Source organism: Pantherophis guttatus, chromosome 8, assembly GCF_059756535.1.
Source record: "Pantherophis guttatus breed Tessera chromosome 8, ASM5975653v1, whole genome shotgun sequence".
NCBI lineage: Eukaryota > Metazoa > Chordata > Lepidosauria > Squamata > Colubridae > Pantherophis > Pantherophis guttatus.
Window position 1 is genome coordinate 49,833,470 of NC_142070.1, and position 13,783 is coordinate 49,847,252.

Genomic DNA, 13,783 nt, shown 5'->3' on the forward strand with positions numbered 1-13,783 from the left:
TTCTATGAATCCCCCAAGATGTGCTCTGATCATCTCCAGATATGAAGCCGATTCAGATAATTCTTTTGTTTATTATTGTAATGCTAACCCCACACTCTGTGCGATGCTAATCCCCCCATTCACATATTAGGTGGCTTAATATCTTTACCAAGTTATACAACTGTGCGACACTTTTAATTAGATATGTTGTTTTATTGTTCTGTTTTTTCCCTTCCTAATACCAAATTGCTGTTTCCCTTTCTACTGTAGTCTTATTATAAAGGCTGGTCAAGAACCATAATAAAGATATTTGATTTGATTTATACAAAGTATACAATTTTCTCAAATTTTGTTGCTTTGTTATAATTTCTTTAAAATGATTTAGGGGTTGCATTTACCCAGTGCTTTATTAACTGGTGGCTATAACATTCTTTGCCACAGATGCTGCTTCACAGAGGCTTAACTAAAGACCTCATAATAGTTTGGGTTGAATAGAGAATAAAATGTTGATTTAAATTTAGGCCTAAATAGATTGAAGATATTTTTAGTCTACATTTGCTGCCTATTTCTTTCAGTTAATTTTTTTTCCTGTGTTCATGAAAACATGATCTTAAACTGGTTTAAGAAAGTCTTTCCTTAACTGACAAAATTTGGCAACAGCTTGCAGGAGATTCACTCCAGGCTACAAGGCTATAATATCCTCCATTGGCCAAATTCCATATTGGTGTTCCTTTTCACTTTTCTGTTCCAGGGAACAAACTGTCAATTGCTTTCTTTCTTGGAGCAGGTTTCCTAGGCATATCTGCTTTTAGGTTTAGGTGTATATACACACAATCTTATAAATCCAAGAGGTAGTGTAATGGTTAAAGTGCTGTACTAGAGACAGGGAGGCCCAGGGAATCATCCTCCCTTCTGTATTGAAAACAGCTGTGTGATTCTGAGCCAGTCATTCTTTCTTAGTTCTAGATTGGAAAATTAAAAAAAAATCTCTATGTTTACCAACACACATTGGACTAGCATGGGAGGTAATAGGTTATAACCTGCAACAAAGAGGCCTTCATTCTCCAGTGGATATGATGATGATGATGATGATGATGATGATGATGATGATGATACAAACAGAGATATCAAATTCAATTTATTTTATAGAGAGATAGTTAAAGTATCAAAATGCACATATATGAAGACATATTAAGTTGTTGGGTTTTTTTTTTTTGCTTTATTGCTCATGCCTATTTTACACAGGAATCTTTTCAGACTAGTGGTTTGCACCTAGATAAAGTTCAACAGCATTTGTGTGTGTGTTGGGGGGAGCATTGGACTTTGTCTTCTTGTGCTTATGTAAAGACTAGCTTAATCCCTGTCTTAATTCTTCCTCTTAGCTCAACCAATCTCTCTCCAACAAAAAAACAGTAAGCCAAAGAATTTTAAGGCATTGGATAAAGAAAAAGAAAAGAGATCGATCTCATTTATATCACTATTCATATTGTAACCCACCTAGAGTTTCATGACAGTGAGATGTGTGTGGCATATAAATGTAATAAATAAATAAAAATAAATTATGTGTATAATTTGTTAAATTTTACTGTAGACTTTCTATTTTATAAATACTGCCATAAATCATTAGTACATATATACTGTTGAAATGACTATTACAATTGGAAAACTGAGCTACACGACATTGGTAAACAACAATCTGTTAATGTTAATAGAAATTAATACAGAAAAGGCCAGAGATTTGATTGTAATTGTTCTCTCTCTCTCTCTCTCTCTCTCTCCCCCCTCTCATCTAAACATCCTTCCTTCCTATTGGAATTAAGGTCATTATTAAGAGTTCATGGCATATTCTGTAAATGTATGTAGGTTCCTTTGTTCCTTTGCTACAGGTTGCATGAGTTGATTGGTATATAAGAATTTTATTGGTCTGGCATCATAAATTATATATATATATATATATATATATATATATATATATATATATATATATATATATATATATGGAATTATTGTAATTACAGCTAGAAGCTTTTGCACAATAAATCAGGATCAAGAAAGGTATTTTACAGTTTAAGAGATTGCATTTGTATCAACTCCAATTTGCAAACCTCTGGGTATATGATATGTCATTCAGCAGGCAAATAATACTACTAAACAGAGCATGGCAATAATCATATAATAATTTTTGAAAATTTGAAAAGCTATCTAATTGCCAGTCATTATTATCAATGTTTACTGTAATTATTTTTCTAGAAAAAATGCTTGGGGAATTTTTTGCATAGGGTGCCAAATTCCTTTACCAATTTTATGTACATTTTTTATTGGAGTAAAGGGACTGAAATGATATTTGTTATTCTGTAACTCAATTCAATATGGACCATTTTTTAAAGAGCAATCCCTTCATTGGGTGGGATAATACAATTGTAAGGTGATTTAATGACCAAAAAGATTGAAGGAGAAAACTATTTCAGCAATTTTCACCTCCTCTTTAGAATGACTTTTAGCATGCTCGCTGATGGAGGGTGAGCATTATATTGTCAACTAGTTAGTCAACAATTACTAAGGTCTCTAGAAAAAACTCCAGGCAGAGAAATGACTCCCATGCAAAGGCGGCTGAGAAAATGCACTCCATTGACCTGGTAAGCTTACAACAGATTTTAGCAAAATAACCCTGACACAAATAGCTCCTTTGAACTATAAACCATTCAATTTTACACTTTTTGTGCCACACACCAGAATATTTCTCACTTGATTGCTACTAATAAAAATCAATGATCCATTCAAAGGCCTTCATATCTCCCATATGAGACTTGAAGGAAACTAGTTTCTTCCAGTTTGGCAGAGAAGAAGGAACATCCTCTTTCCTTTGAAGTTCATAATTAGGATGTTTACAAGATAAAAGAATTCAGAAATTTATCTGTTTAATTTCACTGCTGTCAGACTTTAACAATCTCCCCCTCCTTATTTCACCTCCTACCCAATGTCTTTTCACAAATTCAGCCTCTCTTGCCCTTTAGATCTCTTTTGAAATACTAATTATTTTCATTTGTCAGCATGTAGAAAGACTGTGGTGTTTGTATGTGCATGTGTGTATAAGAGCCAGAAGGAAAGAATAGGGAAAGAGGGAAAAATAGGTGGGAGAATGAGGTGGGAGAATGAGCACTATTGCAAATATATATATATAATGAAATATTACATAGATTTAATTCATACCCAACTAGGCAAGCAAATAAAAAACCAACATAAATCAAAAGTTGTGCAGTTTTAAATTCTTTTTTTAAACTTTGATCTCTAGCATAAAGTCTTTAATTCTATAATCTAATTCCAGGTCAAAGTTAGCCATCACACATGTAGATAGGCTGCTTTGAGATCTGGATTATTTTTAATTTCCCTTAGAATCACAGAGTTTTCCTTTTATTTTAACTAAGAATTAATAATTTTAGGGCATAATTGTTTATTAATTTCATGTAATTTAATTTGATTTCTCTATTTTGGGGAAAGTTCATTATTTACTTTTCTGATTTTTAATCATTTTTATTACTATCCATAATTTGGTTTATAATGAAATTTTATCTATAAATGAGTACAGATATACATGAATTTTACACCTGGTGGGACATCTGCTTGTCTCATCAGATCCAGCAGAGAGGGCATGCTGTGGACTCTATTGACATAGTAAATGTGCCTTTTCTGCTATGGTCCCCACTTGATGGGAAGTTCCTTCCTCCCAAAGTTTTGCTGGTCTCATCCATTTTAGCTTTCAAGAGGTCCTCAAGATCTGGTTGTATCAGCAGACCAGAAGACTGCTTAGGAGTGCTGAAATGTTGAGATGATTCATGGCTAATAAACGCTACTTAATCTTATATTCTGTTTTTAGCTTTGTGCTTTTTAAATTTTTTTAAAAAAATTTAACATTAATATTAATTTACATTTTTGTTTGTATTTGTGCTGAGGTACTTGATGGGTGTTTATATAAATATTTAACAAACAAATATACAAAGTAAAACTTTCCCCCCCTATTTGCTGCTGCCGTAGAACGTAATTTACCAATTTATGGTTGAGCACATGCTACATTGTAAAAACCTATCAGAAAAAGCTATTATTCTGTTTCATAGAGAAGAAGATTTCATCTCAAGAAGGCATGTGTAAATATAAGGTATAGCATGTCAAAATGTAAAAACAAAAATATGTCAGAATTTATTTTCCACAACAGTGAATTAATCGATGAAGTAGATCTTATCAGGTACAACTGTATAAAGTTCTACTTTTTTTCCAAGAAATGTAGAACTTCGCCATTCAAATGTGTTGGTATTCTTAAAATTGTAGTTAAATCAACCTGATGCCTCTAGCCTTTATGACTGGGAATTTTGAGAAAAGTTATCTGACATCCCAAAAATGTACTGGATTAGAGAAGACTGCCTCAGATTACCTGTAGTTTAGATCAGTGGTCCCCAACCCCCGGTCCGCGGACCGGTGCCGGGCCGTGGAGTACCTGGCACCGGGCCGCGCAGCGGCCGGTGAACATGAACGCTGCAGCGCAAAGACTCCTGGGCCGTGCGCAATGGGCCGTGCGCAAAAGCTCCTGGGCCGTGCCCCCACCCCTGCGCGCGCTCAGCGGGCCGCGGCGATAAAAAGGTTGGGGACCACTGGTTTAGATTAAAAAAGACAAACTGACAATATACTGATTTAGCTCAGTGTTGTTTTTGTAGTGGAACATATATATACAGTGTATACACATAGATAAATACACACACACACACACACACACACACTTTGTTACACTTAAAGCACCCAGTTTTACATAGTTTTCTTACTTATTGTGGTTTTCTGAATCCCATCCATACAGTTCAAAAGTAGTTTTATAACTGCAGGACTAGTTTTTCAGGAAAGGTAGACAGGCTGAAAGGTAGACAGCAGATTTATCAGTTAAACATGTGGCCTATTTCTCAGAATCAAAGTACTATCTGCTGTTTAAATTTTTTAAGATGGAATTATAGATGACTACAGACATTTTCAGACAACCAACCTTTCTATCACCAAAATTGTTTTATTTCACAATTAAAATGAAGGAAAGCTTGAGAAGATGGTTCTGAGCATCTATATATGACAGTTTTGTTTGTGTATGAGTTTACACTGTTTGCAAAAACAAAATTAAACATAAATAGTTAATGAAGTTCTTTTCCTAGCAGTAAATGAGCACAGATATATTAATTACTCTCTGTTCAGCTGCTTCCACCTTTCTCCCATTAGTATTCAGAGTCCAGGAATTAAAAAAGATGGGTCATACATACCACTTCTCCTATGGCTGCAGAGATACCTGTAAAAAGCAACATTGTGAATTACACTTGCTTCTGCAACAATTTCTCCTTGAACATGGAAGTTTCCCATCAGCTCAAGGCAAAAGGAGAGATGTAGGGTCAAGAAAAATCAGAAAGTGAGCATCCAGCTTCCATTGTGGTGATATCAGACATAAGGAATGGGTTTCCACGTTCTCTGTACTGAATTCCCCTGTTTGTGGGCTCCGAGAGGAGCCAAATCCGCCTTGTAGGGACAGCGAAGCTAAGGAGGGGCACCCTAAGAGGTCGTGGGAGAGATTGCAACTCTCCTGCTGAACTCCAGGCTTTTTTCCCTCTATGCCACAGCGAGGAGAAGAGGCAGCCTAAAGATGGCAGCCAAGAAGCTGGGACAGCCAAGGAACACCTAAGAACTGTACTGGAGCGGAGTACAGTTGGACAGTGTCTGGAACTGGGTGAGAAGAATCCTTTTTATTTAAAACTTAACCCCAATCCCAAAAAGAATATCCAGGAAAAGAGAGTCTCACTGCTATTTTTAAAAGCAGCAATTTAACATTTTGAGAAGAATTTCAAAATTGAAGGAAAAAGAATCAAATGGAGAAAGGTGAAAACCTTTAAAAATACAAAAAAATGGATTTTTAAATTGGACAGACATTGTTTTGGATAGGCATTTCAAAATGCTGGAACTATTTACTTAAAAAGCTAACATCATCTTTATATTTTGGATTATTACCATTAAAATTGGATAAAACTAGTTAATATTGAAATTTGACTTAAGAATGCCACCTGCTGACAAAAGGAAGGCATAAAACATTCCCAAAATCCTGGAAATACTTGGCTATTGGAGAATGTGAGATACTTGGCTATTTAAATGTGAGAATAAAAAAGATATTATTATTAAAGTGATCCCTGAAGGCTACAACACAATTTATAGAGGGACTTCTGAAGGTTCTGGGGAAAAAAATGGGACTATCCAGAAAAAATGGGACTATCCAGGTCGATCAGCTTTGGGATATAAAGATTTAAGAATATTGAACTTTTTGAGAACTGACTTTAGTTTTGAATATATGGTTTTTGGATTATTGGACAAAAGAGGGACAAAATAAAACTAAACGACATGCTCCACCAACAAGAAATGAGTGGAATTTGGGAAGAAACGGCATCGTTAATTAGGATACTTTGACAAGAAGCTACAAGGAGATTATGAATAAAATACAGCTCTGGAAAACATGATACAAAGGACAAGGAGTGACCAAGACACCCAGGAAGAGGAGGAGCCAATTGAAAGAGTAGATAAAAAAAAAACAGAAAAGATAAACCAACAAATAAAACAAGATGACAAGATGACAAGAAGGAGATAACAAAAATAATGACTGATGAAATAAGTTGAGGGGAGAATATTTCAAGGGAATTAAAAAAGGAACTGGGGTTGCAGGAAGACTTTTTTGGAAGAGAGATAGGGGCAAGAGTAGATATTTTGAAAATTAGAAAATGGAAAAGGGCAGAGAAGGGAGAAATGTTTAAAATGATTGGTCAAGATGTGGAAGCAGATAAAGATAAAGATACAAGAGAGGAATATGGGAGGCAAGCTATGAAACGAACAATTAAAGTTTTAAAGCAGGCAAGAGATGATGAATAGAAAGGGAATATTTTTAAATATAGTGACATAATTAAAAGTTAGAATAGGGATGGAAACTAGAGAGAGGGGGATTAATGGAATACACATTTTTATATAATAAGGTGAAGTAATAACAAGGGGAAATCATAATTTGAACAATGGTATTATTAAGTATGCTTGAATTGGCAAAAAATAACATTGAAATATTGAATAACTAAATAATGGAAGATTATAACTTAACATAAATATGCATACTATTATTAGAACCATATAATCTTGCTAAATGTAACAAATATGATTAATAATATTTTATTTGTATTAAAAGGAATGACAGAATATGGTTATTGGCATAAAAATAACATATTGAAATATTGAATAACTAACTAATGGAAGATTATAACTCAACATAAATAGGTGTACTATTACCAGAACTATATAAGCTTGTCAAATCTAGTAAATATGATGAATATTATTTTATTTGTACTAAAATGTATGACACTCGGGTGCCACACTGTTCACGTATTGATGTTTGTAAAAAAATAAAAAACTTGGGAAAAAAAGAAAAAAGAAAAATTGGAAAGTGATTAACCACTGATCAGCATGACATCAAATCCACTTTGCAAACAAATTGGAAGCAACATCTGGATATGTTCCATGATGCTACTGTTATAATTACATTCTCTTTCATGAACTGTTATCATATCTCAACAATGTCTGATAAGTACAGTGCTAAACAAATCACAGGCTTGTGTTTAATGTCTTTCATAATCTCGGATTCAGAAGGAACACTGAGTTCACATTGCCAACCAGAGGCTTGTGGTAATAAGCCTCTCTGAAGTGTTTTTGATTTGCTTTGATTATGCAGTTTGCATAATAGAGACAAAGCAAAGCAACTCTAAGGCAAAAGAAAGTGGAATATGTCCAGGGAGACATTTTGTATTTCTTCATATCTTACTCTGGCTTTAGCTCATACATAGCTGTATGAGAATTCTAGGCATGTACTACACATGGACATTGCAAAATAAAATGTAACAATGTGACCTTTTTGTTTTGTTTTAAATTTTCCCTAGAAACAATTTAATTTAATTAATTTAATTTAATTAATTAAATTTTTATGCCGCCCCTCTTCGAAGACTCAGGGCGGATACATAATGATCAGAGCTGCTACTCTGTGGAGCTAAAACTGGAAAACTCAGTAATCGTCAAATGAATTATCTTATAAAATTATGAGGAGAGCCATCATTTTTGACAGACCATGAAAAATGTGAAGTTACAAATGTCATTTTATTGGCACAGCGGTATGTTACAATTCTTATAAAAGAGTGCTGGGGAAAAAAAACATCCCACCACTTTTTCTTTGACTTAAATCTTAACTTATTTATCAAACATGGCCTTATAAAATGGAAAATGTGGCCTTGTCTTGATCAGAACAACATTCAGGTTCTCTTCTCTTTTTTCATACTCTTTTTAAAAATGATTTCAGGGAAAGGAAAGAAAAGGAAAGGAGAAAGGAGAAAGGAGAAAGGAAAGGAAAGGAAAGGAAAAAGGAAAGGAAAGGAAAGGAAAGGAAAGGAAAGGAAAGGAAAGGAAGGAAAGGAAAGATAGTGGGAGTGTCTTTAATTACCAAAGAGGTTCCACCAACTCTCTGTGGGTTATTCCATAAACTGTTTACCTTAACAGCCCTTTATTATAGGTTTTAAATCTTCAAGGCTGGCAGCTTTTGGAGATCAAACTTACCAGCTGGCAGACAGAGAATTGCTTGTTCTCTGGTCGATTGAGGTAATTAACAGCATAAACTGTCAAAAAGTGACAGAAAGAAGAAAGTTCCTGGCCTCAGGTTCTAGTTGTATTCTACCAGTTTAGTCCGTGATTTGCCAGTTAAACTAATAAGGCAAGGAATATTTGTATTCAATTATTAAATGAAAAAGTATAATAGGAATGTTTCATTTGTCTCATTGAGAGATAACTTATTGAGAGATAACAAATTAAGTAGTATTTTAAATAGTACTTTGTAACAGGCAAATTAAAATTAAAATCCACCTCTGAGACAAAAAAAATTGCATCTTTAAGGATAAAGATAATTTTTGTTTAAAAGTGACAGGATATTTAGAGCTAATGTTCTGGATATTAAAGTGTTGCACTAGTCTTAAATAGACTCAGGTTCATATCCTCATTCCATTATGGAATCCACTTGATATCTTTTGTGTAACTTTTTTTTTTAAATCCTATATTATGCATATTAATACTAACACTGTATCTGACTCAGTTATGTACAAAAGATTAACTCGTTAATTCAATCAATGATTTTTTGGAGATGAGGAAAATAAATGGGTAAGTGAAAAAACTGAAAACAGTTCAAACAGAGAGATAGAAAATTAGTTTGGCAAAAAGAAGAAGCAAACCAATTTAAAAAACAGTAGCAAGAATATACCTGAGCCTCTCTTTCTCTCTTCCAAGTTAATCTTCTTGAAGAAGAGTGATAGAAAACAACCCACCAGCATTCATCCATATGCTCTGACAGTCAGGATTTACGGAAATGATAAAAGTCTGGCTGACTATCTTAATATGAAAGAGTTCCTTCTGGCACTCACCTCTTCCCCCATGCTTGGTTCATATATGGAAAGAAAATCACAATAATATTTGAGAATAGTCCATCCTGAAGTTCACCTTAAAATCTTTCCAAAGCATTTTTAGGACTCTGATTTAATCCTATACCTTGAAGCAGGGGTGAAATCTAAAATTTGTTACTACCGGTTCTGTGGGTGTGGCTTGGTGGGGGTGGTGGTAATGTGACTGGGTGGACATTTTTTTTTTTACTTTTCAAAGCATTTTCAAAGCAGAAAAAAATGCTTTTAAAAGCCTCTGATGATCAGGCAACTCAGCTGGGATCATCAGAGGCTTTTAAAAGCATTTTTTTTTCTACAACCTCTTCTGCCGAAGAGGTTGTAGAAAAAATACTTTTAAAAGCCTCTGACGATTCCAGCTGAGCCGCAGGATCATCAGAGGCTTTTTTTTACTTTTAAAAGCATTTTTTCAGCCAAAGAGATTGTAGAAAAAATGCTTTTAAAAGTAAAAAAAACAGCCTCTGATGATCGCGCGGCTCAGCTGGGCATGGTGGGAGGGGGGAACAGGGATTTTTGCTACCGGTTTTCCGAACCCCCCACCGCCATCGCTACCAGATCGGGAGATCCAGTTTGAACCGGGACCATTTCACCCCTGCCTTGAAGTTATTCAAAATTTCAGTAGGAAGATTTGATTCAAAGGCATGATTTAGTCAAATTTGCTTTGAACTGATTCATCCTTCAATCAATTCAATCAGTTTATACAACCTTAATGGTTCATAGACGTAAAAATATCTTTAAAAATACTGTGGGGAAGCTGACATTTTAATATTACTATATATTTAACATGTACAGTTAGCCCTTGATTTACAGGTTTGTTTAGTGACTGTTCAAAGTTACAACAGAACCAAAAAATGTGACTTATAACTATTTTTCATAGTTACGACCTTTGCAACATCCCCGTGATTACACGATCAAAATTCAGATGTATGGCAGCTAGTTCATATTGATGACCTTTGTTGTGCCCTAGGGTCATGTGATCACCTTTTGCAACCTCTGACAAGCAAAGTCAATGGGGGAGCCAGATTTACATAACAGCCAGTTTACTAACTTATCAACTGCAGGGATTCACTTAACAGCTGTGGCAAGAAAAGTCATAAATTGGGGCAAAACTCACTTAATAAATGTCTCACTTATCAACAAAAAAAATGGCCTCAATTGTAAGTCGAGGATCTGTAGATCCCATCATACTGAAGAATTAGCTTAATAATATAATTTATTCAAGTAAAAGTCCTTCTGTAGATGTATTCACATCCAAGAGGAATTTATAGAAACTCTCAAAATTTGGAAAATTACTTAAAAGGAAAAGGATTATTTTCCAAACCTGTAAACAGCAAGAATAAACCAGCTAAATATTGTAGATTTAGTTAGTACAGAATGCACAGAGAGTGGATGAGGGAAAAAAATTCCAGAAAATTGAGGGACAAAAAAAATAAAATGGGAAATTTTGAGTAGAATCTGTTTTTGGTTCAATATTCTGTTGTAGGTTCCAGTAGTATCACATTTCTAAAAATATTTTCCAGTTATAGAAATATTAATAAAAGCTTACCATCCTAGTCAGTTATTAACAGTGACAGAAATGTCCATGTGCTACTTAATTTAGTAGCTAGAACTGCTTTTTGACTTTTTTTTTAGGGAATATAAATCCAGTTAAACTTTTTAAAATTGTCAATAGCACATTGCTATAAAAGTGACATACCAAAAAGAACAGTTCTGTACATTGTAACTGGAAATTATTACTATTATGGGTATTCACAAAGCCAGATGTTTAGACTGGATTTGACACTTTTATCTACTATTGAATCTTTTCCAAAAACCTAGGAGAGATGGATGCTATTGTTTGATGATATTAAAGGTATCGTCGCAGGATGTGAACTGCTCAATGCAAAGCTGCCTTTTGCAATTTTCTAATAGCAATTTGATCAATGCCGATGGTGTCCAAGTGGTGCTCCATATGTTTTGGTATTTCACCCAACCTGTTACTATGGGTACAGTCTTTGCTTTCTTTTGCCACAATAATTTTATTTCTATTTGCAGGTCTTTTTTATTATGTGCATTTCTCCAGTTCTTTCTCTTTTCTTTTGCTGGTATTACCATGTCCACTAACCAGACTTTTTTTCTTTCTTATCAACATATGTTAAGTCTGGGATGTTAGAGCAGGTTTTTATTTTTTTGAATTTTGAAGTCCCAGACCACTCTAGCTTCTTCATGCTCTATTACTTTGTCTATTTTGTGGTCCCACCAGTTCCTTTTGCAGGGAAATGGTATTTCTTGCCAATATTCCAATGCATCATTGTTGCTATGTTGCTATGCTTTAGTTTGTAGTTTGTGCAATCTTCTTCCATCAGCTAACCAGATGGGCCACTATTTCTTCAGCCTCTTTGTGGAGGTAGCACTTGCTCTCTGTTGCTGCCTTCTCAATTCTGGCTTCGTATGTGTTGTTCTTAAGGCTTTGTTTTCTGCAGCCAGAATAAGCTTCTCTGTCTCTTGGTTCAACTTTTCTGCTCTTAACCATTGCAAGGTCTTGTTGTTATCTGCTCTACTACTAGGTTCTTATTAATATTATTATTTAGCTGCCATCTTAGTAATACTTTGCCTTGCCATGTCTCTTTTCTATTTTTCATTTGATCTTTCTTGTATGCTAATTTAGTCTTTCTGGTATTTAGTAAGCCTTCATAATGTACTAGCTTCAGTGCATCTTCATCACTGTTATTCAGTATAATGTGAAAACAGCAGCCAAACTACAATTATAGAACCAGATCTTAAATTCTATTGAAATCATTGATAAACCTCTTGCTAATCTTCTTACTTCTAATCAAACTGTAGCCCGCAACTGAAAATGTTGCAGAAAAGGTTCCACATTCTCTTTCTTTTATAAGCATTTTATAAGTATTGGTGAAGGTTTTTTATTTAATTTTTGGAAACATTATTCTTTTATTTAATTTTGTTTAAATTACTACATCAATTGACAGATTACCATATGGTAATATGGTAACAACCAAAATATACCTTCAGTATTAATAAAACATGCAAAAGCTGACTTCCTCTCCAGTCTATTTTCTTTATATTAAGGATTTTTGGTCTTTATAAAAACATTTCAGAAGTGCAGAAAGAGTGCCAACAAGCTATTAGCAATAGCCATTTCCTAACAGTGGTGGGAAGCATCCTGCATGTTTAAATAAATATTGTTAACTATGACTTTGTGATTTTACTGGGAACTGATAAGCAAAGTGTTTGACCTATATGAAATACATATAGTAAGCATAAGCTAAATGCAGCAGGAAAACAGGAAACAATAAATCAGAAATTAGAACACTGATTGTTGTAACTAATTACATCAGACTTCTGCTTAATTTCTTGCTCTGTCATTCTAACCTGATTTTCTTGCCAATGGGCTTTGCAAATTGCTGTTGTCACATACATAGAGCAAATAATAATCTTTAGTTCCTATGACTGGCAAACAAATGAGTGAGGAGAGTATAGTTTATTATAAAAGAACAAATCAAGACACACACCAGATACCTGCTCAGATGTTCTTTTAATTCATTTATCCTAATGGGTTGTCTGGTATATTTGAATTTGGGTTTGCTTTAGTTTGCTTTTTGCCAAGGGCATAGAGATTTGGAAATCATGACTTATTGCATCTGATCTGGATAAGTCTTCAATCAAGTCAAGATGAAGGATTGAACTCTCCAGAATTCATAAAAGGAAAATATGACAGGTTTTGAACCATATGCAGAAGAGGTCATAAAATCTAAATGGACAATAGTTTAGATGGATTTTTTCTGAGTAGGATAATAACTTGGGCAGTTCAAGGGAATCAAATAATATTTGAAAATATAAACATTTGGGGAAGACTATATTTTATTGGCATAATTTGTGTGTTGGAAATCTAAGGATAGGGACTTTATTGAAATAAGTGAATTTGAGTAGATAACAATTAGGGGAAAGTAGAATTGATTTGAAAAATCTGTGGATTAGATTTTAGATTGGGAAAATAGATCTAGATGAAAAGAAAGCAAAGAAAGTTATGCATAGAAAGAGGAGGAGGAGGAAGGGAGAGAGTCAGGGAGGAGATGTGGGTGTGTGTGGAATAAAAAGAATGGAAGAATGAAATGGGATAATCTTACAACTCCTGACAGTTTCCACAGTTGTTAATAAAGACATACAACTGAAGAGAAGCAGAGAGAAAGGAATGATTCCCTACCAAATGGTTTTTTTAAATAGTGCACATAATAAATTGTTAAACTATTTGCCTTTTTCTGTATCTTTAT